The sequence below is a fragment of the Lemur catta genome, chromosome 11, assembly GCF_020740605.2.
Source record: "Lemur catta isolate mLemCat1 chromosome 11, mLemCat1.pri, whole genome shotgun sequence".
In the NCBI taxonomy this organism is placed as follows: Eukaryota; Metazoa; Chordata; class Mammalia; order Primates; family Lemuridae; genus Lemur; species Lemur catta.
In genome coordinates this window covers 98,698,232-98,724,800 of record NC_059138.1, presented here as the reverse complement: position 1 = coordinate 98,724,800, position 26,569 = coordinate 98,698,232, and positions in this window count along the sequence as shown.

The following is a 26,569-nucleotide window of genomic DNA, read 5'->3' as shown; positions in this document are numbered from 1 at the left end:
ACACCAGGCCTACTATAGTGTTAGTGTTAGGGTTAGCATCAGCCTTAGGATAGCGTTAGGGTTAGGGTTAGGGTTAGCATCAGCCGTAGGATAGTGTTAGAGTTAGGGTTAGCCTCAGCCCTAGGATAGTGTTAGAGTTAGGGTTAGGGTTAGCATCAGCCCTAGGATAGTGTTAGTGTTAGGGTTAGCATCAGCCCTAGGATAGTGTTAGGGTTAGGGTTAGGGTTAGCATCAGCCCTAGGATAGTATTAGTGTTAGGGTTAGGGTTAGCATCAGCCCTAGGATAGTGTTAGTTTTAGGGTTAGCATCAGCCCTAGAAGAGTGTTAGGGTTAGGGTTAGGGTTAGCATCAGCCCTAGGATAGTGTTAGGGTTAGGGTTAGTATCAGCCCTAGGATAGTGTTAGGCTTAGGGTTAGCATCAGCCCTAGAAGAGTGTTAGGGTTAGGGTTAGGGTTAGCATCAGCCCTAGGATAGTGTTAGGGTTAGGGTTAGCATCAGCCCGATTATAGTGTTAGGGTTAGGGTTAGGGTTAGCATCAGCCCTAGGATAGTGTTAGGGTTAGGGTTAGCATCAGCCCTAGGATAGTGTTAGGGTTAGGGTTAGGGTTAGCATCAGCCCTAGGATAGTGTTAGTGTTAGGGTTAGCATCAGCCCTAGGATAGTGTTAGGGTTAGGGTTAGGGTTAGCATCAGCCCTAGAATAGTGTTAGGGTTAGGGTTAGCATCAGCCCTAGGATAGTGTTAGGGTTAGGGTTAGCATCAACAATAGGATAATGTTAGGGTTAGGGTTAGCATCAGCCCTAGGATAGTGTTAGGGTTAGGGTTAGCATCAGGCCTAGGATAGTGTTAGGCTTAGGGTTAGCATCAGCCCTAGAAGAGTGTTAGGGTTAGGGTTAGGGTTAGCATCAGCCCTAGGATAGTGTTAGGGTTAGGGTTAACATCAGCCCTAGGATAGTGTTAGGGTTAGGGTTAGGGTTAGCATCAGCCCTAGGATAGTGTAAGTGTTAGGGTTAGGGTTAGCATCAGGCCTAGGACAGTGTTAGGGTTAGGGTTAGCATCAGCCCTAGGATAGTGTTAGGGTGAGGGTTAGGGTTAGCGTCAACCCTAGCATAGTGTTACGGTTAGGGTTAGGGTTAGCATCAGCCCTAGGATAGTATTAGGGTTAGGGTTAGAATCAGCCCTAGGATAGTGTTAGGGTTAGGGATAGGGTTAGTATCAGGCCTAGGATAGTGTTAGGGTTAGGGTTAGGGTTAGCATCAGCCCTAGGATAGTGTTAGGGTTAGGGTTAGCATCAGCCCTAGGATCGTGTTAGGCTTAGGGTTAGCATCAGCCCTAGAAGAGTGTTAGGGTTAGGGTTAGGGTTAGCATCAGCCCTAGGATAGTGTTAGGGTTAGGGTTAGGGTTAGCATCAGCCCTAGGATAGTGTTAGGGTTAGGGTTAGCATCAGCCCTATGATAGTGTTAGGGTTAGGGTTAGGGTTAGCATCAGCCCTAGGATAGTGTTAGGGTTAGGGTTAGCATCAGCCCTAGGATAGTGTTAGGGTTAGGGTTAGGGTTAGCATCAGCCCTAGGATAGTGTTAGTGTTAGGGTTGGCATCAGCCCTAGGATAGTGTTAGGGTTAGGGTTAGGGTTAGCATCAGCCCTAGAATAGTGTTAGGGTTAGGGTTAGCATCAGCCCTAGGATAGTGTTAGGGTTAGGGTTAGGGTTAGCATCAGCCCTAGGATAGTGTTAGTGTTAGGGTTAGCATCAACCCTAGGATAGTGTTAGGGTTAGGGTTAGGGTTAGCATCAGCCCTAGAATAGTGTTAGGGTTAGGGTTAGCCTCAGCCCTAGGGGAGTGTTAGGGTTAGGGATAGGGTTAGCATCAGGCCTAGGATAGTGTTAGTGTTAGGGTTAGGGTTAGCTTCAGAACTAAGATAGTGTTAGGGTTAGGGTTAGGGGTAGCATCAGGCCTATAATAGTGTTATGGTTCGGGTTAGCATCAGCCCTAGGATAGTGTTAGGGTTAGGGTTAGGGTTAGCATCAGCCCTAGGATAGTGTTAGTGTTAGGGTTAGCATCAGCCCTAGGATAGTGTTAGGGTTAGGGTTAGGGTTAGCATCCGCCCTAGGATAGTGTTAGGGTTAGGGTTAGGGTTAGCATCAGCCCTAGGATAGTGTTATGGTTAGGGTTAGCATCAAACCTAGGATAGTGTTAGGGTTAGGGTTACGGTTATCATCAGGCCTAGGATAGTGTTAGGGTTAGGGTTAGGGTTAGCATCAGTTCAAGGATAGTGTTAGGGTTAGCGTTAGGGTTAGCATCAGCCCTAGGATAGTGTTAGTGTTAGGGTTAGGGTTAGCATCCGCCCTAGGATAGTGTTAGGGTTAGGGTTAGGGTTAGCATCAGCCCTAGGATAGTGTTAGGGCTAAGGTTAACATAAACCCTAGGATAGTGTTAGGGTTAGGGTTAGGGTTATCATCAGGCCTAGGATAGTGTTAGGGTTAGGGTTAGGGTTAGCATCAGCCCAAGGATAGTGTTAGGGTTAGGGTTAGCATCAGCCCTAGGATAGTGTTAGGGTTAGAGTTAGGGTTAGCATCAGGCCCAGGATATTGTTAGGGTTAGGGTTAGCATCAGCCCAAGGATAGTGTTCGGGTTAGGGTTAGGGTTAGCATCAGCCCTAGGATAGTGTTAGGGTTAGGGTTAGGGTTAGCATCAGCCCTAGGATAGTGTTAGGGTTAGGGTTAGCATCAGCCCTAGGAGAGTGTTAGTGTTAGGGTTAGGGTTAGCATCAGCCCTAGAAGAATGTTAGGGTTAGGGTTAGGGTTACCATCAGCCCTAGGATAGTGTTAGGGTTAGGGTTAGCATCAGCCCTAGGAGAGTGTTAGGATTAGGGTTAGGGTTAGCATCAGCCCTAGGATAGTGTTAGGGTTAGGGTTAGCATCAGCCCTAGGAGAGTGTTAGGGTTAGGGTTAGGGTTAGCATCAGCCCTAGGATAGTGTTAGTGTTAGGGTTAGCATCAGCCCTAGGATAGTGTTAGGGTTAGGGTTAGGCTTAGCATCAGCCCTAGGACAGTGTTAGGGTTAGGGTTAGCATCAGCCCTAGTATAGTGTTAGGGTTAGGGTTAGGGTTAGCATCAGCCCTAGGATAGTGTTAGGGTTAGGGTTAGCATCAACCCTAGGATAGTGTTAGGGTTAGGGTTAGGGTAAGCATCAGCCCTAGGATAGTGTTAGGGTTAGGGTTAGCCTCAGCCCTAGGAGAGTGTTAGGGTTAGGGATAGGGTTAGCATCAGGCCTAGGATAGTGTTAGGGTTAGGGTTAGGGTTAGCATGAGCCCTAGGATAGTGTTAGGGTTAGGGTTAACATCAGCCATAGTTTAGTGTTAGGGTTAGGGTTAGGGTTAGCATCAGCCCTAGGATAGTGTAAGTGTTAGCGTTAGGGTTAGCATCAGGCCTAGGATAGTGTGAGGGTTAGGGTTAGCGTCAGCCCTAGGATAGTGTTACGGTTAGGGTTAGGGTTAGCATCGGCCCTAGGATAGTATTAGGGTTAGGGTTAGAATCAGCCCTAGGATAGTGTTAGGGTTAGGGATAGGGTTAGCATCAGGCCTAGGATAGTGTTAGTGTTAGGGTTAGGGTTAGCATCAGAACTAAGATAGTGTTAGGGTTAGGGTTAGGGTTAGCATCAGGCCTAGGATAGTGTTAGGGTTAGGGTTAGCCTCAGCCCTATGATTGTGTTAGGGTTAGGGTTAGGGTTAGCATCAGCCCTAGGATAGTGTTAGGGTTAGGGTTAGCCTCAGCCCTAGGATAGTGTTAGGGTTAGGGTTAGGGTTAGCATCAGCCCTAGGATAGTGTTAGTGTTAGGGTTAGCATCAGCCCTAGGATAGTGTTAGGGTTAGGGTTAGGGTTAGCATCAGCCCTAGGATAGTGTTAGGGTTAGGGTTAGCATCAGCCCTAGGATAGTGTTAGGGTTAGGGTTAGGGTTAGCATCAGCCCTAGGATAGTGTTAGGGTTAGGGTTAGCATCAACCCTAGGATAGTGTTAGGGTTAGGGTTAGGGTTAGCATCAGCCCTAGGATAGTGTTAGGGTTAGGGTTAGCCTCAGCCCTAGGAGAGTGTTAGGGTAAGGGATAGGGTTAGCACCAGGCCTAGGATAGTGTTAGGGTTAGGGTTGGGGTTAGCATCAGCCCTAGGATAGTGTTAGGGTTAGGGTTAGCATCAGGCCTAGGATAGTGTTAGGCTTAGGGTTAGCATCAGCCCTAGAAGAGTGTTAGGGTTAGGGTTAGGGTTAGCATCAGCCCTAGGATAGTGTTAGGGTTAGGGTTAACATCAGCCCTAGGATAGTGTTAGGGTTAGGGTTAGGGTTAGCATCAGCCCTAGGATAGTGTAAGTGTTAGGGTTAGGGTTAGCATCAGGCCTAGGATAGTGTTAGGGTTAGGGTTAGCGTCAGCCCTAGGATAGTGTTACGGTTAGGGTTAGGGTTAGCATCAGCCCTAGAATAGTATTAGGGTTAGGGTTAGAATCAGCCCTAGGATAGTGTTAGGGTTAGGGATAGGGTTAGCATCATGCCTAGGATAGTGTTAGTGTTAGGGTAAGGGTTAGCATCAGAACTAAGATAGTGTTAGGGTTAGGGTTAGGGTTAGCATCAGGCCTAGGATAGTGTTAGGGTTAGGGTTAGCATCAGCCCTATGATAGTGTTAGGGTTAGGGTTAGGGTTAGCATCATCCCTAGGATAGTGTTAGGGTTAGGGTTAGGGTTAGCATCAGCCCTAGGATAGTGTTAGTGTTAGGGTTAGCATCAGCCCTAGGATAGTGTTAGGGTTAGGGTTAGGGTTAGCATCAGCCCTAGGATAGTGTTAGTGTTAGGGTTAGCATCAGCCCAAGGATAGTGTTAGGGTTAGGGTTAGGGTTAGCATCCGCCCTAGGATAGTGTTAGCGTTAGGGTTAGGGTTAGCATCAGCCCTAGGATAGTGTTAGGGTTAGGGTTAACATAAACCCTAGGATAGTGTTAGGGTTAGGGTTAGGGTTATCATCAGGCCTAGGATAGTGTTAGGGTTAGGGTTAGGGTTAGCATCAGTTCAAGGATAGTGTTAGGGTTAGGGTTAGCCTCAGCCCTAGGATAGTGTTAGAGTTAGGGTTAGGGTTAGCATCAGCCCTAGGATAGTGTTAGGGTTAGGGTTAGAGTTAGCATCAGCCCTAGGATAGTGTTTGTGTTAGGGTTAGCATCAGCCCTAGGATAGTGTTAGGGTTAGGGTTAGGGTTAGCATCAGCCCTAGGATAGTATTAGGGTTAGGGTTAGGGTTAAGGTTAGCGTTAGCATCAGCTCTAGGATAGTGTTAGGGTTAGGTTTAGGGTTAGAATCAACGATAGGATAGTGTTAGGGTTAGGGTTAGGGTTAGCATCAGCCCTAGGATAGTGTTAAGGTTAGGGTTAGCATCAGCCCTAGGATAGTGTTAGTTTTAGGGTTAGCATCAGCCCTAGAAGAGTGTTAGGGTTAGGGTTAGGGTTAGCATCAGCCCTAGGATAGTGTTAGGGTTAGGGTTAGCATCAGCACTAGGATAGTGTTAGGCTTAGGGTTAGCATCAGCCCTAGAAGAGTGTTAGGGTTAGGGTTAGGGTTAGCATCAGCCCTAGGATAGTGTTAGGGTTAGGGTTAGGGTTAGCATCAGCCCGAGGATAGTGTTAGGGTTAGGGTTAGCATCAGCCCTATGATAGTGTTAGGGTTAGGGTTAGGGTTAGTATCAGCCCTAGGATAGTGTTAGGGTTAGGGTTAGGGTTAGCATCAGCCCTAGGATAGTGTTAGTGTTAGGGTTAGCATCAGCCCTAGGATAGTGTTAGGGTTAGGGTTAGGGTTAGCATGAGCCCTAGGATAGTGTTAGGGTTAGGGTTAACATCAGCCATAGGATAGTGTTAGGGTTAGGGTTAGGGTTAGCATCAGCCCTAGGAGAGTGTAAGTGTTAGCGTTAGGGTTAGCATCAGGCCTAGGATAGTGTGAGGGTTAGAGTTAGCGTCAGCCCTAGGATAGTGTTACGGTTAGGGTTAGGGTTAGAATCAGCCCTAGGATAGTATTAGGGTTAGGGTTAGATACAGACCTAGGATAGTGTTAGGGTTAGGGTTAGCATCAGAACTAAGATAGTGTTAGGGTTAGGGTTAGGGTTAGCATCAGGCCTAGGATAGTGTTAGGGTTAGGATTAGCCTCAGCCCTATGATAGTGTTAGGGTTAGGGTTAGGGTTAGCATCAGCCCTAGGATAGTGTTAGGGTTAGGGTTAGCCTCAGCCCTAGGATAGTGTTAGGGTTAGGGTTAGGGTTAGCATCAGCACTAGGATAGTGTTAGTGTTAGGGTTAGCATCAGCCCTAGGATATTGTTAGGGTTAGGGTTAGGGTTAGCATCAGCCCTAGGATAGTGTTAAGGTTAGGGTTAGCATCAGCCCTAGGATAGTGTTAGGGTTAGGGTTAGGGTTATCATCAGCCCTAGGATAATGTTAGGGTTAGGGTTAGCATCAGCCCTAGGATAGTGTTAGTTTTAGGGTTAGCATCAGCCCTAGAAGAGTGTTAGGGTTAGGGTTAGGGTTAGAATCAGCCCTAGGATAGTGTTAGGGTTAGGGTTAGCATCAGCCCTAGGATATTGTTAGGGTTAGGGTTAGGGTTAGCATCAGCCCTAGGATAGTGTTAAGGTTAGGGTTAGCATCAGCCCTAGGATAGTGTTAGGGTTAGTGTTAGGGTTAGCATCAGCCCTAGGATATTGTTAGGGTTAGGGTTAGGGTTAGCATCAGCCCTAAGATAGTGTTAGGGTTAGGGTTAGGGTTAGCATCAGGCCCAGGATAGTGTTAGGGTTAGGGTTAGCATCAGCCCAAGGATAGTGGTAGGGTTAGGGTTAGGGTTAACATCAGCCCTAGGATAGTGTTAGGGTTATGGTTAGGTTTAGCATCAGCCCTAGGATAGTGTTAGGGTAAGTGTTAGGGTTAGCATCAGGCCTAGGATATTGTTAGGGTTAGGGTTAGCATCAGCCCTAGGATAGTGTTAGAGTTAGGCTTAGGGTTAGCATCAGCCCTAGGATAGTGTTAGGGTTAGGGTTAGGGTTAGCATCAGCCCTAGGATAGTGTTAGGGTTAGGGTTAGCATCAGCCCTAGGATAGTGTTAGGGTTAGGGTTAGGGTTAGCATCAGCCCTAGGATAGTGTTAGTGTTAGGGTTAGCATCAGCCCTAGCATAGTGTTAGGGTTAGGTTAGGGTTAGCATCAGCCCTAGGATAGTGTTAGGGTTAGGGTTAGCATCAGCCCTAGGATAGTGTTAGGGTTAGGGTTAGGGTTAGCATCAGCCCTAGGATAGTGTTAGTGTTAGGGTTAGCATCAACCCTAGGATAGTGTTAGGGTTAGGGTTAGGGTTAGCATCAGCCCTAGGATAGTGTTAGGGTTAGGGTTAGCCTCAGCTCTAGGAGAGTGTTAGGGTTAGTGATAGGGTTAGCATCAGGCCTAGGATAGTGTTAGAGTTAGGGTTGGGGTTAGCATCAGCCCTAGGATAGTGTTAGGGTTAGGGTTAGCATCAGGCCTAGGATAGTGTTAGGCTTAGGGTTAGCATCAGCCCTAGAAGAGTGTTAGGGTTAGGGTTAGGGTTAGCATCAGCCCTAGGATAGTGTTAGGGTTAGGGTTAACATCAGCCCTAGGATAGTGTTAGGGTTAGGGTTAGGGTTAGCATCAGCCCTAGGATATTGTAAGTGTTAGGGTTAGGGTTAGCATCAGGCCTAGGATAGTGTTAGGGTTAGGGTTAGCGTCAGCCCTAGGATAGTGTTACGGTTAGGGTTAGGGTTAGCATCAGCCCTATGATAGTATTAGGGTTAGGGTTAGAATCAGCCCTAGGATAGTGTTAGGGTTAGGGATAGGGTTAGCATCAGGCCTAGGATAGTGTTAGTGTTAGGGTTAGGGTTAGCATCAGAACTAAGATAGTGTTAGGGTTAGGGTTAGTGTTAGCATCAGGCCTAGGATAGTGTTAGTGTTAGGGTTAGCATCAGCCCTAGGATAGTGTTAGGGTTAGGGTTAGGGTTAGCATCAGCCCTAGGATAGTGTTAGTGTTAGGGTTAGCATCAGCCCTAGGATAGTGTTAGGGTTAGGGTTAGGGTTAGCATCAGCCCTAGGATATTGTTAGGGTTAGGGTTAGGGTTAGCATCAGCCTTAGGATAGTGTTAGGGTTAGGGTTAGGGTTATCATCAGGCCTAGAATAGTGTTAGGGTTAGGGTTAGCATCAGCCCTAGGATAGTGTTAGGGTTAAGGTTAGGGTTAACACCTGGCCTACTATAGTGTTAGTGTTAGGGTTAGCATCAGCCTTAGGATAGCGTTAGGGTTTGGGTTAGGGTTAGCATCAGCCGTAGGATAGTGTTAGGGTTAGGGTTAGCCTCAGCCCTAGGATACTGTTAGAGTTAGGGTTAGGGTTAGCATCAGCCCTAGGATAGTGTTAGGGTTAGGGTTAGGGTTAGCATCAGCCCTAGGATAGTGTTAGTGTTAGGGTTAGCATCAGCCCTAGGATAGTGTTAGGGTTAGGGTTAGGGTTAGCATCAGCCCTAGGATAGTATTAGGGTTAGGGTTAGGGTTAGGGTTAGCGTTAGCATCAGCTCTAGGATAGTGTTAGGGTTAGGGTTAGCGTTAGAATCAACCATAGGATAGTGTTAGGGTTAGGGTTAGGGTTAGCATCAGCCCTAGGATAGTGTTAGGGTTAGGGTTAGCATCAGCCCTAGGATCGTGTTAGGCTTAGGGTTAGCATCAGCCCTAGAAGAGTGTTAGGGTTAGGGTTAGGGTTAGCATCAGCCCTAGGATAGTGTTAGGGTTAGGGTTAGGGTTAGCATCAGCCCTAGGATAGTGTTAGGGTTAGGGTTAGCATCAGCCCTATGATAGTGTTAGGGTTAGGGTTAGGGTTAGCATCAGCCCTAGGATAGTGTTAGGGTTAGGGTTAGGGTTAGCATCAGCCCTAGGATAGTGTTAGTGTTAGGGTTGGCATCAGCCCTAGGATAGTGTTAGGGTTAGGGTTAGGGTTAGCATCAGCCCTAGAATAGTGTTAGGGTTAGGGTTAGCATCAGCCCTAGGATAGTGTTAGGGTTAGGGTTAGGGTTAGCATCAGCCCTAGGATAGTGTTAGTGTTAGGGTTAGCATCAACCCTAGGATAGTGTTAGGGTTAGGGTTAGGGTTAGCATCAGCCCTAGAATAGTGTTAGGGTTAGGGTTAGCCTCAGCCCTAGGAGAGTGTTAGGGTTAGGGATAGGGTTAGCATCAGGCCTAGGATAGTGTTAGTGTTAGGGTTAGGGTTAGCTTCAGAACTAAGATAGTGTTAGGGTTAGGGTTAGGGGTAGCATCAGGCCTATAATAGAGTTATGGTTCGGGTTAGCATCAGCCCTAGGATAGTGTTAGGGTTAGGGTTAGGGTTAGCATCAGCCCTAGGATAGTGTTAGTGTTAGGGTTAGCATCAGCCCTAGGATAGTGTTAGGGTTAGGGTTAGGGTTAGCATCCGCCCTAGGATAGTGTTAGGGTTAGGGTTAGGGTTAGCATCAGCCCTAGGATAGTGTTATGGTTAGGGTTAGCATCAAACCTAGGATAGTGTTAGGGTTAGGGTTACGGTTATCATCAGGCCTAGGATAGTGTTAGGGTTAGGGTTAGGGTTAGCATCAGTTCAAGGATAGTGTTAGGGTTAGCGTTAGGGTTAGCATCAGCCCTAGGATAGTGTTAGGGTTAGGGTTAGGGTTAGCATCCGCCCTAGGATAGTGTTAGGGTTAGGGTTAGGGTTAGCATCAGCCCTAGGATAGTGTTAGGGCTAAGGTTAACATAAACCCTAGGATAGTGTTAGGGTTAGGGTTAGGGTTTTCATCAGGCCTAGGATAGTGTTAGGGTTAGGGTTAGGGTTAGCATCAGCCCAAGGATAGTGTTAGGGTTAGGGTTAGCATCAGCCCTAGGATAGTGTTAGGGTTAGAGTTAGGGTTAGCATCAGGCACAGGATATTGTTAGGGTTAGGGTTAGCATCAGCCCAAGGATAGTGTTAGGGTTAGGGTTAGGGTTAGCATCAGCCCTAGGATAGTGTTAGGGTTAGGGTTAGGGTTAGCATCAGCCCTAGGATAGTGTTAGGGTTAGGGTTAGCATCAGCCCTAGGAGAGTGTTAGTGTTAGGGTTAGGGTTAGCATCAGCCCTAGAAGAATGTTAGGGTTAGGGTTAGGGTTACCATCAGCCCTAGGATAGTGTTAGGGTTAGGGTTAGCATCAGCCCTAGGAGAGTGTTAGGATTAGGGTTAGGGTTAGCATCAGCCCTAGGATAGTGTTAGGGTTAGGGTTAGCATCAGCCCTAGGAGAGTGTTAGGGTTAGGGTTAGGGTTAGCATCAGCCCTAGGATAGTGTTAGTGTTAGGGTTAGCATCAGCCCTAGGATAGTGTTAGGGTTAGGGTTAGGCTTAGCATCAGCCCTAGGACAGTGTTAGGGTTAGGGTTAGCATCAGCCCTAGTATAGTGTTAGGGTTAGGGTTAGGGTTAGCATCAGCCCTAGGATAGTGTTAGGGTTAGGGTTAGCATCAACCCTAGGATAGTGTTAGGGTTAGGGTTAGGGTAAGCATCAGCCCTAGGATAGTGTTAGGGTTAGGGTTAGCCTCAGCCCTAGGAGAGTGTTAGGGTTAGGGATAGGGTTAGCATCAGGCCTAGGATAGTGTTAGGGTTAGGGTTAGGGTTAGCATGAGCCCTAGGATAGTGTTAGGGTTAGGGTTAACATCAGCCATAGTTTAGTGTTAGGGTTAGGGTTAGGGTTAGCATCAGCCCTAGGATAGTGTAAGTGTTAGCGTTAGGGTTAGCATCAGGCCTAGGATAGTGTGAGGGTTAGGGTTAGCGTCAGCCCTAGGATAGTGTTACGGTTAGGGTTAGGGTTAGCATCGGCCCTAGGATAGTATTAGGGTTAGGGTTAGAATCAGCCCTAGGATAGTGTTAGGGTTAGGGATAGGGTTAGCATCAGGCCTAGGATAGTGTTAGTGTTAGGGTTAGGGTTAGCATCAGAACTAAGATAGTGTTAGGGTTAGGGTTAGGGTTAGCATCAGGCCTACGATAGTGTTAGGGTTAGGGTTAGCCTCAGCCCTATGATTGTGTTAGGGTTAGGGTTAGGGTTAGCATCAGCCCTAGGATAGTGTTAGGGTTAGGGTTAGCCTCAGCCCTAGGATAGTGTTAGGGTTAGGGTTAGGGTTAGCATCAGCCCTAGGATAGTGTTAGTGTTAGGGTTAGCATCAGCCCTAGGATAGTGTTAGGGTTAGGGTTAGGGTTAGCATCAGCCCTAGGATAGTGTTAGGGTTAGGGTTAGCATCAGCCCTAGGATAGTGTTAGGGTTAGGGTTAGGGTTAGCATCAGCCCTAGGATAGTGTTAGGGTTAGGGTTAGCATCAACCCTAGGATAGTGTTAGGGTTAGGGTTAGGGTTAGCATCAGCCCTAGGATAGTGTTAGGGTTAGGGTTAGCCTCAGCCCTAGGAGAGTGTTAGGGTAAGGGATAGGGTTAGCACCAGGCCTAGGATAGTGTTAGGGTTAGGGTTGGGGTTAGCATCAGCCCTAGGATAGTGTTAGGGTTAGGGTTAGCATCAGGCCTAGGATAGTGTTAGGCTTAGGGTTAGCATCAGCCCTAGAAGAGTGTTAGGGTTAGGGTTAGGGTTAGCATCAGCCCTAGGATAGTGTTAGGGTTAGGGTTAACATCAGCCCTAGGATAGTGTTAGGGTTAGGGTTAGGGTTAGCATCAGCCCTAGGATAGTGTAAGTGTTAGGGTTAGGGTTAGCATCAGGCCTAGGATAGTGTTAGGGTTAGGGTTAGCGTCAGCCCTAGGATAGTGTTACGGTTAGGGTTAGGGTTAGCATCAGCCCTAGAATAGTATTAGGGTTAGGGTTAGAATCAGCCCTAGGATAGTGTTAGGGTTAGGGATAGGGTTAGCATCAGGCCTAGGATAGTGTTAGTGTTAGGGTAAGGGTTAGCATCAGAACTAAGATAGTGTTAGGGTTAGGGTTAGGGTTAGCATCAGGCCTAGGATAGTGTTAGGGTTAGGGTTAGCATCAGCCCTATGATAGTGTTAGGGTTAGGGTTAGGGTTAGCATCATCCCTAGGATAGTGTTAGGGTTAGGGTTAGGGTTAGCATCAGCCCTAGGATAGTGTTAGTGTTAGGGTTAGCATCAGCCCTAGGATAGTGTTAGGGTTAGGGTTAGGGTTAGCATCAGCCCTAGGATAGTGTTAGTGTTAGGGTTAGCATCAGCCCAAGGATAGTGTTAGGGTTAGGGTTAGGGTTAGCATCCGCCCTAGGATAGTGTTAGCGTTAGGGTTAGGGTTAGCATCAGCCCTAGGATAGTGTTAGGGTTAGGGTTAACATAAACCCTAGGATAGTGTTAGGGTTAGGGTTAGGGTTATCATCAGGCCTAGGATAGTGTTAGGGTTAGGGTTAGGGTTAGCATCAGTTCAAGGATAGTGTTAGGGTTAGGGTTAGCCTCAGCCCTAGGATAGTGTTAGAGTTAGGGTTAGGGTTAGCATCAGCCCTAGGATAGTGTTAGGGTTAGGGTTAGGGTTAGCATCAGCCCTAGGATAGTGTTTGTGTTAGGGTTAGCATCAGCCCTAGGATAGTGTTAGGGTTAGGGTTAGGGTTAGCATCAGCCCTAGGATAGTATTAGGGTTAGGGTTAGGGTTAAGGTTAGCGTTAGCATCAGCTCTAGGATAGTGTTAGGGTTAGGTTTAGGGTTAGAATCAACGATAGGATAGTGTTAGGGTTAGGGTTAGGGTTAGCATCAGCCCTAGGATAGTGTTAGGGTTAGGGTTAGCATCAGCCCTAGGATAGTGTTAGTTTTAGGGTTAGCATCAGCCCTAGAAGAGTGTTAGGGTTAGGGTTAGGGTTAGCATCAGCCCTAGGATAGTGTTAGGGTTAGGGTTAGCATCAGCACTAGGATAGTGTTAGGCTTAGGGTTAGCATCAGCCCTAGAAGAGTGTTAGGGTTAGGGTTAGGGTTAGCATCAGCCCTAGGATAGTGTTAGGGTTAGGGTTAGGGTTAGCATCAGCCCGAGGATAGTGTTAGGGTTAGGGTTAGCATCAGCCCTATGATAGTGTTAGGGTTAGGGTTAGGGTTAGTATCAGCCCTAGGATAGTGTTAGGGTTAGGGTTAGGGTTAGCATCAGCCCTAGGATAGTGTTAGTGTTAGGGTTAGCATCAGCCCTAGGATAGTGTTAGGGTTAGGGTTAGGGTTAGCATGAGCCCTAGGATAGTGTTAGGGTTAGGGTTAACATCAGCCATAGGATAGTGTTAGGGTTAGGGTTAGGGTTAGCATCAGCCCTAGGAGAGTGTAAGTGTTAGCGTTAGGGTTAGCATCAGGCCTAGGATAGTGTGAGGGTTAGAGTTAGCGTCAGCCCTAGGATAGTGTTACGGTTAGGGTTAGGGTTAGAATCAGCCCTAGGATAGTATTAGGGTTAGGGTTAGATACAGCCCTAGGATAGTGTTAGGGTTAGGGTTAGCGTCAGCCCTAGGATAGTGTTACGGTTAGGGTTAGGGTTAGCATCAGCCCTAGAATAGTATTAGGGTTAGGGTTAGAATCAGCCCTAGGATAGTGTTAGGGTTAGGGATAGGGTTAGCATCAGGCCTAGGATAGTGTTAGTGTTAGGGTAAGGGTTAGCATCAGAACTAAGATAGTGTTAGGGTTAGGGTTAGGGTTAGCATCAGGCCTAGGATAGTGTTAGGGTTAGGGTTAGCATCAGCCCTATGATAGTGTTAGGGTTAGGGTTAGGGTTAGCATCATCCCTAGGATAGTGTTAGGGTTAGGGTTAGGGTTAGCATCAGCCCTAGGATAGTGTTAGTGTTAGGGTTAGCATCAGCCCTAGGATAGTGTTAGGGTTAGGGTTAGGGTTAGCATCAGCCCTAGGATAGTGTTAGTGTTAGGGTTAGCATCAGCCCAAGGATAGTGTTAGGGTTAGGGTTAGGGTTAGCATCCGCCCTACGATAGTGTTAGCGTTAGGGTTAGGGTTAGCATCAGCCCTAGGATAGTGTTAGGGTTAGGGTTAACATAAACCCTAGGATAGTGTTAGGGTTAGGGTTAGGGTTATCATCAGGCCTAGGATAGTGTTAGGGTTAGGGTTAGGGTTAGCATCAGTTCAAGGATAGTGTTAGGGTTAGGGTTAGCCTCAGCCCTAGGATAGTGTTAGAGTTAGGGTTAGGGTTAGCATCAGCCCTAGGATAGTGTTAGGGTTAGGGTTAGGGTTAGCATCAGCCCTAGGATAGTGTTTGTGTTAGGGTTAGCATCAGCCCTAGGATAGTGTTAGGGTTAGGGTTAGGGTTAGCATCAGCCCTAGGATAGTATTAGGGTTAGGGTTAGGGTTAAGGTTAGCGTTAGCATCAGCTCTAGGATAGTGTTAGGGTTAGGTTTAGGGTTAGAATCAACGATAGGATAGTGTTAGGGTTAGGGTTAGGGTTAGCATCAGCCCTAGGATAGTGTTAGGGTTAGGGTTAGCATCAGCCCTAGGATAGTGTTAGTTTTAGGGTTAGCATCAGCCCTAGAAGAGTGTTAGGGTTAGGGTTAGGGTTAGCATCAGCCCTAGGATAGTGTTAGGGTTAGGGTTAGCATCAGCACTAGGATAGTGTTAGGCTTAGGGTTAGCATCAGCCCTAGAAGAGTGTTAGGGTTAGGGTTAGGGTTAGCATCAGCCCTAGGATAGTGTTAGGGTTAGGGTTAGGGTTAGCATCAGCCCGAGGATAGTGTTAGGGTTAGGGTTAGCATCAGCCCTATGATAGTGTTAGGGTTAGGGTTAGGGTTAGTATCAGCCCTAGGATAGTGTTAGGGTTAGGGTTAGGGTTAGCATCAGCCCTAGGATAGTGTTAGTGTTAGGGTTAGCATCAGCCCTAGGATAGTGTTAGGGTTAGGGTTAGGGTTAGCATGAGCCCTAGGATAGTGTTAGGGTTAGGGTTAACATCAGCCATAGGATAGTGTTAGGGTTAGGGTTAGGGTTAGCATCAGCCCTAGGAGAGTGTAAGTGTTAGCGTTAGGGTTAGCATCAGGCCTAGGATAGTGTGAGGGTTAGAGTTAGCGTCAGCCCTAGGATAGTGTTACGGTTAGGGTTAGGGTTAGAATCAGCCCTAGGATAGTATTAGGGTTAGGGTTAGATACAGCCCTAGGATAGTGTTAGGGTTAGGGTTAGCATCAGAACTAAGATAGTGTTAGGGTTAGGGTTAGGGTTAGCATCAGGCCTAGGATAGTGTTAGGGTTAGGATTAGCCTCAGCCCTATGATAGTGTTAGGGTTAGGGTTAGGGTTAGCATCAGCCCTAGGATAGTGTTAGGGTTAGGGTTAGCCTCAGCCCTAGGATAGTGTTAGGGTTAGGGTTAGGGTTAGCATCAGCACTAGGATAGTGTTAGTGTTAGGGTTAGCATCAGCCCTAGGATATTGTTAGGGTTAGGGTTAGGGTTAGCATCAGCCCTAGGATAGTGTTAAGGTTAGGGTTAGCATCAGCCCTAGGATAGTGTTAGGGTTAGGGTTAGGGTTATCATCAGCCCTAGGATAGTGTTAGGGTTAGGGTTAGCATCAGCCCTAGGATAGTGTTAGTTTTAGGGTTAGCATCAGCCCTAGAAGAGTGTTAGGGTTAGGGTTAGGGTTAGAATCAGCCCTAGGATAGTGTTAGGGTTAGGGTTAGTAACAGCCCTAGGATAGTGTTAGGCTTAGGGTTAGCATCAGCCCTAGAAGAGTGTTAGGGTTAGGGTTAGGGTTAGCATCAGCCCTAGGATAGTGTTAGGGTTAGGGTTAACATCAGCCCTAGGATAGTGTTAGGGTTAGGGTTAGGGTTAGCATCAGCCCTAGGATAGTGTAAGTGTTAGGGTTAGGGTTAGCATCAGGCCTAGGATAGTGTTAGGGTTAGGGTTAGCGTCAGCCCTAGGATAGTGTTACGGTTAGGGTTAGGGTTAGCATCAGCCCTAGGATAGTATTAGGGTTAGGGTTAGAATCAGCCCTAGGATAGTGTTAGGGTTAGGGATAGGGTTAGCATCAGGCCTAGGATAGTGTTAGTGTTAGGGTTAGGGTTAGCATCAGAACTAAGATAGTGTTAGGGTTAGGGTTAGGGTTAGCATCAGGCCTAGGATAGTGTTAGGGTTAGGGTTAGCATCAGCCCTATGATAGTGTTAGGGTTAGGGTTAAGGTTAGCATCAGCCCTAGGATAGTGTTAGGGTTAGGGTTAGGGTTAGCATCAGCCCTAGGTTAGTGTTAGTGTTAGGGTTAGCATCAGCCCTAGGATAGTGTTAGGGTTAGGGTTAGGGTTAGCATCAGCCTTAGGATAGTGTTAGGTTTAGGGTTAGGGTTATCATCAGGCCTAGGATAGTGTTAGGGTTAGGGTTAGCATCAGCCCTAGGATAGTGTTAGGGTTAAGGTTAGGGTTAACACCAGGCCTACTATAGTGTTAGTGTTAGGGTTAGCGTCAGCCTTAGGATAGCGTTAGGGTTAGGGTTAGGGTTAGCATCAGCCGTAGGATAGTGTTAGGGTTAGGGTTAGCCTCAGCCCTAGGATAGTGTTAGAGTTAGGGTTAGGGTTAGCATGAGCCCTAGGATAGTGTTAGGGTTAGGGTTAGGGTTAGCATCAGCCCTAGGATAGTGTTAGTGTTAGGGTTAGCATCAGCCCTAGGATAGTGTTAGTGTTAGGGTTAGGGTTAGCATCAGCCCTAGGATAGTGTTAGGGTTAGGGTTAGGGTTAGCATCAGCCTTAGGATAGTGTTAGGGTTAGGGTTAGGGTTATCATCAGGCCTAGGATAGTGTTAGGGTTAGGGTTAGCATCAGCCCTAGGGTAGTGTTAGGGTTGAGGTTAGGGTTAACACCAGGCCTACTATAGTGTTAGTGTTAGGGTTAGCGTCAGCCTTAGGATAGCTTTAGGGTTAGGGTTAGGGTTAGCATCAGCCGTAGGATAGTGTTAGGGTTAGGGTTAGCCTCAGCCCTAGGATAGTGTTAGAGTTAGGGTTAGGGTTAGCATCAGCCCTAGGATAGTGTTAGGGTTAGGGTTAGGGTTAGCATCAGCCCTAGGATAGTGTTAGTGTTAGGTTTAGCATCAGCCCTAGGATAGTGTTAGGGTTAGGGTTAGGGTTAGCATCAGCCCTAGGATAGTATTAGGGTTAGGGTTAGGATTAGGGTTAGCGTTAGCATCAGCTCTAGGATAGTGTTAGGGTTAGGTTTAGGGTTAGAATCAACGATAGGATAGTGTTAGGGTTAGGGTTAGGGTTAGCATCAGCCCTAGGATAGTGTTAGGGTTAGGGTTAGCATCAGCCCTAGGATAGTGTTAGTTTTAGGGTTAGCATCAGCCCTAGAAGAGTGTTAGGGTTAGGGTTAGGGTTAGCATCAGCCCTAGGATAGTGTTAGGGTTAGGGTTAGCATCAGCCCTAGGATAGTGTTAGGCTTAGGGTTAGCATCAGCCCTAGAAGAGTGTTAGGGTTAGGGTTAGCATCAGCCCTAGGATAGTGTTAGGGTTAGGGTTAGGGTTAGCATCAGCCCTAGGATAGTGTTAGGGTTAGGGTTAGCATCAGCCCTATGATAGTGTTAGGGTTAGGGTTAGGGTTAGCATCAGCCCTAGGATAGTGTTAGGTTTAGGGTTAGGGTTAGCATCAGCCCTAGGATAGTGTTAGTGTTAGGGTTAGCATCAGCCCTAGGATAGTGTTAGGGTTAGGGTTAGGGTTAGCATGAGCCCTAGGATAGTGTTAGGGTTAGGGTTAACATCAGCCATAGGATAGTGTTAAGGTTAGGGTTAGGGTTAGCATCAGCCCTAGGATAGTGTAAGTGTTAGCGTTAGGGTTAGCATCAGGCCTAGGATAGTGTGAGGGTTAGGGTTAGCGTCAGCCCTAGGATAGTGTTACGGTTAGGGTTAGGGTTAGCATCAGCCCTAGGATAGTATTAGGTTTAGGGTTAGAATCAGCCCTAGGATAGTGTTAGGGTTAGGGATAGGGTTAGCATCAGGCCTAGGATAGTGTTAGTGTTAGGGTTAGGGTTAGCATCAGAACTAAGATAGTGTTAGGGTTAGGGTTAGGGTTAGCATCAGGCCTAGGATAGTGTTAGGGTTAGGGTTAGCATCAGCCCTATGATAGTGTTAGGGTTAGGGTTAGGGTTAGCATCAGCCCTAGGATAGTGTTAGGGTTAGTGTTAGCCTCAGCCCTAGGATAGTGTTAGGGTTAGGGTTAGGGTTAGCATCAGCCCTAGGATAGTGTTAGTGTTAGGGTTAGCATCAGCCCTAGGATAGTGTTAGGGTTAGGGTTAGGGTTAGCATCAGCCCTAGGATAGTGTTAGGGTTAGGGTTAGCATCAGCCCTAGGATAGTGTTAGGGTTAGTGTTAGGGTTATCATCAGCCCTAGGATAGTGTTAGGGTTAGGGTTAGCATCAGCCCTAGGATAGTGTTAGTTTTAGGGTTAGCATCAGCCCTAGAAGAGTGTTAGGGTTAGGGATAGGGTTAGCATCAGCCCTAGGATAGTGTTAGGGTTAGGGTTAGTATAAGCCCTAGGATAGTGTTAGGCTTAGGGTTAGCATCAGCCCTAGAAGAGTGTTAGGGTTAGGGTTAGGGTTAGCATCAGCCCTAGGATAGTGTTAGGGTTAGGGTTAACATCAGCCCTAGGATAGTGTTAGGGTTAGGGTTAGGGTTAGCATCAGCCCTAGGATAGTGTAAGTGTTAGGGTTAGGGTTAGCATCAGGCCTAGGATAGTGTTAGGGTTAGGGTTAGCGTCAGCCCTAGGATAGTGTTACGGTTAGGGTTAGGGTTAGCATCAGCCCTAGGATAGTATTAGGGTTAGGGTTAGAATCAGCCCTAGGATAGTGTTAGGGTTAGGGATAGGGTTAGCATCAGGCCTAGGATAGTGTTAGTGTTAGGGTTAGGGTTAGCATCAGAACTAAGATAGTGTTAGGGTTAGGGTTTGGTTTAGCATCAGGCCTAGGATAGTGTTAGGGTTAGGGTTAGCATCAGCCCTATGATAGTGTTAGGGTTAGGGTTAGGGTTAGCATCAGCCCTAGGATAGTGTTAGTGTTAGGGTTAGCATCAGCCCTAGGATAGTGTTAGGGTTAGGGTTAGGGTTAGCATCAGCCCTAGGATAGTGTTAGGGTTAGGGTTAGGGTTAGCATCAGCCTTAGGATAGTGTTAGGGTTAGGGTTAGGGTTATCATCAGGCCTAGGATAGTGTTAGGGTTAGGGTTAGCATCAGCCCTAGGATAGTGTTAGGGTTAAGGTTTGGGTTAACACCAGGCCTACTATAGTGTTAGTGTTAGGGTTAGCGTCAGCCTTAGGATAGCGTTAGGGTTAGGGTTAGGGTTAGCATCAGCCGTAGGATAGTGTTAGGGTTAGGGTTAGCCTCAGCCCTAGGATAGTGTTAGAGTTAGGGTTAGGGTTAGCATGAGCCCTAGGATAGTGTTAGGGTTAGGGTTAGGGTTAGCATCAGCCCTAGGATAGTGTTAGTGTTGGGGTTAGCATCAGCCCTACGATAGTGTTAGGGTTAGGGTTAGGGTTAGCATCAGCCCTAGGATAGTGTTAGGGTTAGGGTTAGGGTTAGCATCAGCCCTAGGATAGTGTTAGTGTTAGGGTTCGCATCAGCCCTAGGATAGTGTTAGGGTTAGTGTTAGGGTTAGCATCAGCCGTAGGATAGTGTTAGGGTTAGGGTTAGCATCAGCCCTAGGATAGTGTTAAGGTTAGGGTTAGGGTTAGCATCAGCCCTATGATAGTGTTAGGGTTAGGGTTAGCATCAACCCTAGGATAGTGTTAGGGTTAGGGTTAGGGTTAGCATCAGCCCTAGGATAGTGTTAGGTTTAGGGTTGGGGTTAGCATCAGCCCTAGGATAGTGTTAGGGTTAGGGCTGGCATCAGGCCTAGGATAGTGTTAGGCTTAGGGTTAGCGTCAGCCCTAGAAGAGTGTTAGGGTTAGGGTTAGGGTTAGCATCAGCCCTAGGATAGTGTTAGGGTTAGGGTTAACATCAGCCCTAGGATAGTGTTAGGGTTATTGTTAGGGTTAGCATCAGCCCTAGGATAGTGTAAGTGTTAGGGTTAGGGTTAGCATCAGGCCTAGGATAGTGTTAGGGTTAGGGTTAGCGTCAGCCCTAGGATAGTGTTACGGTTAGGGTTAGGGTTAGCATCAGCCCTAGGATAGTATTAGGGTTAGGGTTAGAATCAGCCCTAGGATAGTGTTAGCGTTAGGGATAGGGTTAGCATCAGGCCTAGGATAGTGTTAGGGTTAGGGTTAGCATCAGGCCTAGGATAGTGTTAGGGTTAGGGTTAGGGTTATCATCAGTTCAAGGATAGTGTTAGGGTTAGCGTTAGGGTTAGCATCAACCCTAGGATAGTGTTAGGGTTAGGGTTAGGGTTAGCATCAGCCCTAGGATAGTGTTAGGGTTAAGGTTAACATAAACCCTAGGATAGTGTTAGGGTTAGGGTTAGGGTTATCATCAGGCCTAGTATAGTGTTAGGGTTAGGGTTAGGGTTAACATCAGCCCAAGGATAGTGTTAGGGTTAGGGTTAGCATCAGCCCTAGGATAGTGTTAGGGTTAGGGTTAGGGTTAGCATCAGGCCCAGGATAGTGTTAGGGTTAGGGTTAGCATCAGCCCAAGGATAGTGTTAGGGTTAGGGTTAGGGTTAGCATCAGCCCTAGGATAGTGTTAGGGTTATGGTTAGGTTTAGCATCAGCCCTAGGATAGTGTTAGGGTAAGTGTTAGGGTTAGCATCAGGCCTAGGATATTGTTAGGGTTAGGGTTAGCATCAGCCCTAGGATAGTGTTAGAGTTAGGGTTAGGGTTAGCATCAGCCATAGGATAGTGTTAGGGTTAGGGTTAGGGTTAGCATCAGCCCTAGGATAGTGTTAGGGTTAGGGTTAGCATCAGCCCTAGGATAGTGCTAGGGTTAGGGTTAGGGTTAGCATCAGCCCTAGGATAGTGTTAGTGTTAGGGTTAGAATCAGCCCTAGGATAGTGTTAGGGTTAGGGATAGGGTTAGCATCAGGCCTAGGATAGTGTTAGTGTTAGGGTTAGGGTTAGCATCAGAACTAAGATAGTGTTAGGGTTAGGGTTAGGGTTAGCATCAGGCCTAGGATAGTGTTAGGGTTAGGGTTAGCATCAGCCCTAGGATAGTGTTAGGGTTAGGGTTAGAGTTAGCATCAGCCCTAGGATAGTGTTAGTGTTAGGGTTAGCATCAGCCCTAGGATAGTGTTAGGGTTAGGGTTAGGGTTAGCATCAGCCCTAGGATAGTGTTAGGGTTAGTGTTAGGTTTAGCATCAGCCTTAGGATAGTGTTAGGGTTAGGGTTAGGGTTATCATCAGGCCTAGGATAGTGTTAGGGTTAGGGTAAGCATCAGCCCTAGGATAGTGTTTGGGTTAAGGTTAGGGTTAACACCAGGCCTACTATAGTGTTAGTGTTAGGGTTAGCATCAGCCTTAGGATAGCGTTAGGGTTAGGGTTAGGGTTAGCATCAGCCGTAGGATAGTGTTAGAGTTAGGGTTAGCCTCAGCCCTAGGATAGTGTTAGAGTTAGGGTTAGGGTTAGCATCAGCCCTAGGATAGTGTTAGGGTTAGGGTTAGGGTTAGCATCAGCCCTAGGATAGTGTTAGTGTTAGGGTTAGCATCAGCCCTAGGATAGTGTTAGGGTTAGGGTTAGGGTTAGCATCAGCCCTAGGATAGTATTAGGGTTAGGGTTAGGGTTATCATCAGCCCTAGGATAGTGTTAGGGTTAGGGTTAGCATCAGCCCTAGGATAGTGTTAGTTTTAGGGTTAGCATCAGCCCTAGAAGAGTGTTAGGGTTAGGGTTAGGGTTAGCATCAGCCCTAGGATAGTGTTAGGGTTAGGGTTAGTATCAGCCCTAGGATAGTGTTAGGCTTAGGGTTAGCATCAGCCCTAGAAGAGTGTTAGGGTTAGGGTTAGGGTTAGCATCAGCCCTAGGATAGTGTTAGGGTTAGGGTTAGCATCAGCCCGATTATAGTGTTAGGGTTAGGGTTAGGGTTAGCATCAGCCCTAGGATAGTGTTAGGGTTAGGGTTAGCATCAGCCCTAGGATAGTGTTAGGGTTAGGGTTAGGGTTAGCATCAGCCCTAGGATAGTGTTAGTGTTAGGGTTAGCATCAGCCCTAGGATAGTGTTAGGGTTAGGGTTAGGGTTAGCATCAGCCCTAGGATAGTGTTAGGGTTAGGGTTAGCATCAGCCCTAGGATAGTGTTAGGGTTAGGGTTAGCATCAACAATAGGATAATGTTAGGGTTAGGGTTAGGGTTAGCATCAGCCCAAGGATAGTGTTAGGGTTAGGGTTAGCATCAGGCCTAGGATAGTGTTAGGCTTAGGGTTAGCATCAGCCCTAGAAGAGTGTTAGGGTTAGGGTTAGGGTTAGCATCAGCCCTAGGATAGTGTTAGGGTTAGGGTTAACATCAGCCCTAGGATAGTGTTAGGGTTAGGGTTAGGGTTAGCATCAGCCCTAGGATAGTGTAAGTGTTAGGGTTAGGGTTAGCATCAGGCCTAGGATAGTGTTAGGGTTAGGGTTAGCATCAGCCCTAGGATAGTGTTAGGGTGAGGGTTAGGGTTAGCGTCAACCCTAGCATAGTGTTACGGTTAGGGTTAGGGTTAGCATCAGCCCTAGGATAGTATTAGGGTTAGGGTTAGAATCAGCCCTAGGATAGTGTTAGGGTTAGGGATAGGGTTAGTATCAGGCCTAGGATAGTGTTAGGGTTAGGGTTAGGGTTAGCATCAGCCCTAGGATAGTGTTAGGGTTAGGGTTAGCATCAGGCCTAGGATAGTGTTAGGCTTAGGGTTAGCATCAGCCCTAGAAGAGTGTTAGGGTTAGGGTTAGGGTTAGCATCAGCCCTAGGATAGTGTTAGGGTTAGGGTTAACATCAGCCCTAGGATAGTGTTAGGGTTAGGGTTAGGGTTAGCATCAGCCCTAGGATAGTGTAAGTGTTAGGGTTAGGGTTAGCATCAGGCCTAGGATAGTGTTAGGGTTAGGGTTAGCATCAGCCCTAGGATAGTGTTAGGGTGAGGGTTAGGGTTAGCGTCAGCCCTAGCATAGTGTTACGGTTAGGGTTAGGGTTAGCATCAGCCCTAGGATAGTATTAGGGTTAGGGTTAGAATCAGCCCTAGGATAGTGTTAGGGTTAGGGATAGGGTTAGCATCAGGCCTAAGGTAGTGTTAGTGTTAGGGTTAGGGTTAGCATCAGAACTAAGATAGTGTTAGGGTTAGGGTTAGGGTTAGCATCAGGCCTAGGATAGTGTTAGGGTTAGGGTTAGCATCAGGCCTAGGATAGTGTTAGGGTTAGGGTTAGGGTTAGCATCAGTTCAAGGATAGTGTTAGGGTTAGCGTTAGGGTTAGCATCAGCCCTAGGATAGTGTTAGGGTTAGGGTTAGGGTTAGCATCAGCCCTAGGATAGTGTTAGGGTTAAGGTTAACATAAACCCTAGGATAGTTTTAGGGTTAGGTTTAGGGTTATCATCAGGCCTAGTATAGTGTTAGGGTTAGGGTTAGGGTTAACATCAGCCCAAGGATAGTGTTAGGGTTAGGGTTAGCATCAGCCCTAGGATAGTGTTAGGGTTAGGGTTAGGGTTAGCATCAGGCCCAGGATAGTGTTAGGGATAGGGTTAGCATCAGCCCAAGGATAGTGTTAGGGTTAGGGTTAGGGTTAGCATCAGCCCTAGGATAGTGTTAGGGTTATGGTTAGGTTTAGCATCAGCCCTAGGATAGTGTTAGGGTAAGTGTTAGGGTTAGCATCAGGCCTAGGATATTGTTAGGGTTAGGGTTAGCATCAGCCCAAGGATAGTGTTAGGGTTAGGGTTAGGGTTAGCATCAGCCCTAGGATAGTGTTAGGGTTAGGATTAGCCTCAGCCCTAGGAGAGTGTTAGGGTTAGGGATAGGGTTACCATCAGGCCTAGGATAGTGTTAGGGTTAGGGTTAGGGGTAGCATCAGCCCTAGGATAGTGTTAGGGTTAGGGTTAGCATCAGGCCTAGGATAGTGTTAGGCTTAGGGTTAGCATCAGCCCTAGAAGAGTGTTAGGGTTAGGGTTAGGGTTAGCATCAGCCCTAGGATAGTGTTAGGGTTAGGGTTAACATCAGCCCTAGGATAGTGTTAGGGTTAGGGTTAGGGTTAGCATCAGCCCTAGGATAGTGTAAGTGTTAGGGTTAGGGTTATCATCAGGCCTAGGATAGTGTGAGGGTTAGGGTTAGCGTCAGCCCTAGGATAGTGTTACGGTTAGGGTTAGGGTTACCATCAGCCCTAGGATAGTATTAGGGTTAGGGTTAGAATCAGCCCTAGGATAGTGTTAGGGTTAGGGATAGGGTTAGCATCAGGCCTAGGATAGTGTTAGTGTTAGGGTTAGGGTTAGCATGAGAACTAAGATAGTGTTAGGGTTAGGGTTAGGGTTAGCATCAGGCCTAGGATAGTGTTAGGGTTAGGGTTAGCACCAGCCCTATGATAGTGTTAGGGTTAGGGTTAGGGTTATTATCAGCCCTAGGATAGTGTTAGGGTTAGGGTTAGCATCAGCCCTAGGATAGTGTTAGGGTTAGGGTTAGGGTTAGCATCAGCCCTAGGATAGTGTTAGTGTTAGGGTTAGCATCAGCCCTAGGATAGTGTTAGGGTTAGGGTTAGGGTTAGCATCATCCCTAGGATAGTGTTAGGGTTAGGGTTAGCATCAGCCCTAGGATAGTGTTAAGTTTAGGGTTAGGGTTAGCATCAGCCCTATGATAGTGTTAGGGTTAGGGTTACCATCAACCCTAGGATAGTGTTAGGGTTAGGATTAGGGTTAGCATCAGCCCTAGGATAGTGGTAGGGTTAGGGTTAGCCTCAGCCCTAGGAGAGTGTTAGGGTTAGGGAAAGGGTTAGCATTAGGCCTGGGATAGTGTTAGAGTTAGGGTTGGGGTTAGCATCAGCCCTAGGATAGTGTTAGGGTTAGGGCTGTCATCAGGCCTAGGATAGTGTTAGGCTTAGGGTTAGCATCAGCCCTAGAAGAGTGTTAGGGTTAGGGTTAGGGTTAGCATCAGCCCTAGGATAGTGTTAGGGTTAGGGTTAACATCAGCCCTAGGATAGTGTTAGGGTTAGGGTTAGGGTTAGCATCAGCCCTAGGATAGTGTAAGTGTTAGGGTTAGGGTTAGCATCAGGCCTAGGACAGTGTTAGGGTTAGGGTTAGCGTCAGCCCTAGGATAGTGTTACGGTTAGGGTTAGGGTTAGCATCAGCCCTAGGATAGTATTAGGGTTAGGGTTAGAATCAGCCCTAGGATAGTGTTAGGGTTAGGGATAGGGTTAGCATCAGGCCTAGGATAGTGTTAGTGTTAGGGTTAGGGTTAGCATCAGAACTAAGATAGTGTTAGGGTTAGGGTTAGGGTTAGCATCAGGCCTAGGATAGTGTTAGGGTTAGGGTTAGCATCAGCCCTAGGATAGTGTTAGGGTTAGGGTTAGGGTTGTCATCAGCCCTAGGATAGTGTTAGTGTTAGGGTTAGCATCAGCCCTAGGATAGTGTTAGGGTTAGGGTTAGGGTTAGCATCAGCCCTAGGATAGTGTTAGGGTTAGGGTTAGGTTTAGCATCAGCCTTAGGATAGTGTTAGGGTTAGGGTTAGGGTTATCATCAGGCCTAGGATAGTGTTAGGGTTAGGGTAAGCATCAGCCCTAGGATAGTGTTAGGGTTAAGGTTAGGGTTAACACCAGGCCTACTATAGTGTTAGTGTTAGGGTTAGCATCAGCCTTAGGATAGCGTTAGGGTTAGGGTTAGGGTTAGCATCAGTCGTAGGATAGTGTTAGGGTTAGGGTTAGCCTCAGCCCTAGGATAGTGTTAGAGTTAGGGTTAGGGTTAGCATCAGCCCTAGGATAGTGTTAGGGTTAGGGTTAGGGTTAGCATCAGCCCTAGGATAGTGTTAGTGTTAGGGTTAGCATCAGCCCTAGGATAGTGTTAGGGTTAGGGTTAGGGTTAGCATCAGCCCTAGGATAGTATTAGGGTTAGGGTTAGGGTTAGCATCAGCCCTAGGATAGTGTTAGGGTTAGGGTTAGCATCAGCCCGATTATAGTGTTAGGGTTAGGTTTAGGGTTAGCATCAGCCCTAGGATAGTGTTAGGGTTAGGGTTAGCATCAGCCCTAGGATAGTGTTAGGGTTAGGGTCAGGGTTAGCATCAGCCCTAGGATAGTGTTAGTTTTAGGGTTAGCATCAGCCCTAGAAGAGTGTTAGGGTTAGGGTTAGGGTTAGCATCCGCCCTAGGATAGTGTTAGGGTTAGGGTTAGGTTTAGCATCAGCCCTAGGATAGTGTTAGGGTTAGGGTTAGCATCAGCCCGATTATAGTGTTAGGGTTAGGGTTAGGGTTAGCATCAGCCCTAGGATAGTGTTAGGGTTAGGGTTAGCATCAGCCCTAGGATAGTGTTAGGGTTAGGGTTAGGGTTAGCATCAGCCCTAGGATAGTGTTAGTGTTAGGGTTAGCATCAGTCCTAGGATAGTGTTAGGGTTAGGGTTAGGGTTAGCATCAGCCCTAGGATAGTGTTAGGGTTAGGGTTAGCATCAGCCCTAGGATAGTGTTAGGGTTAGGGTTAGCATCAACAATAGGATAGTGTTAGGGTTAGGGTTAGGGTTAGCATCAGCCCTAGGATAGTGTTAGGGTTAGGGTTAGCATCAGGCCTAGGATAGTGTTAGGCTTAGGGTTAGCATCAGCCCTAGAAGAGTGTTAG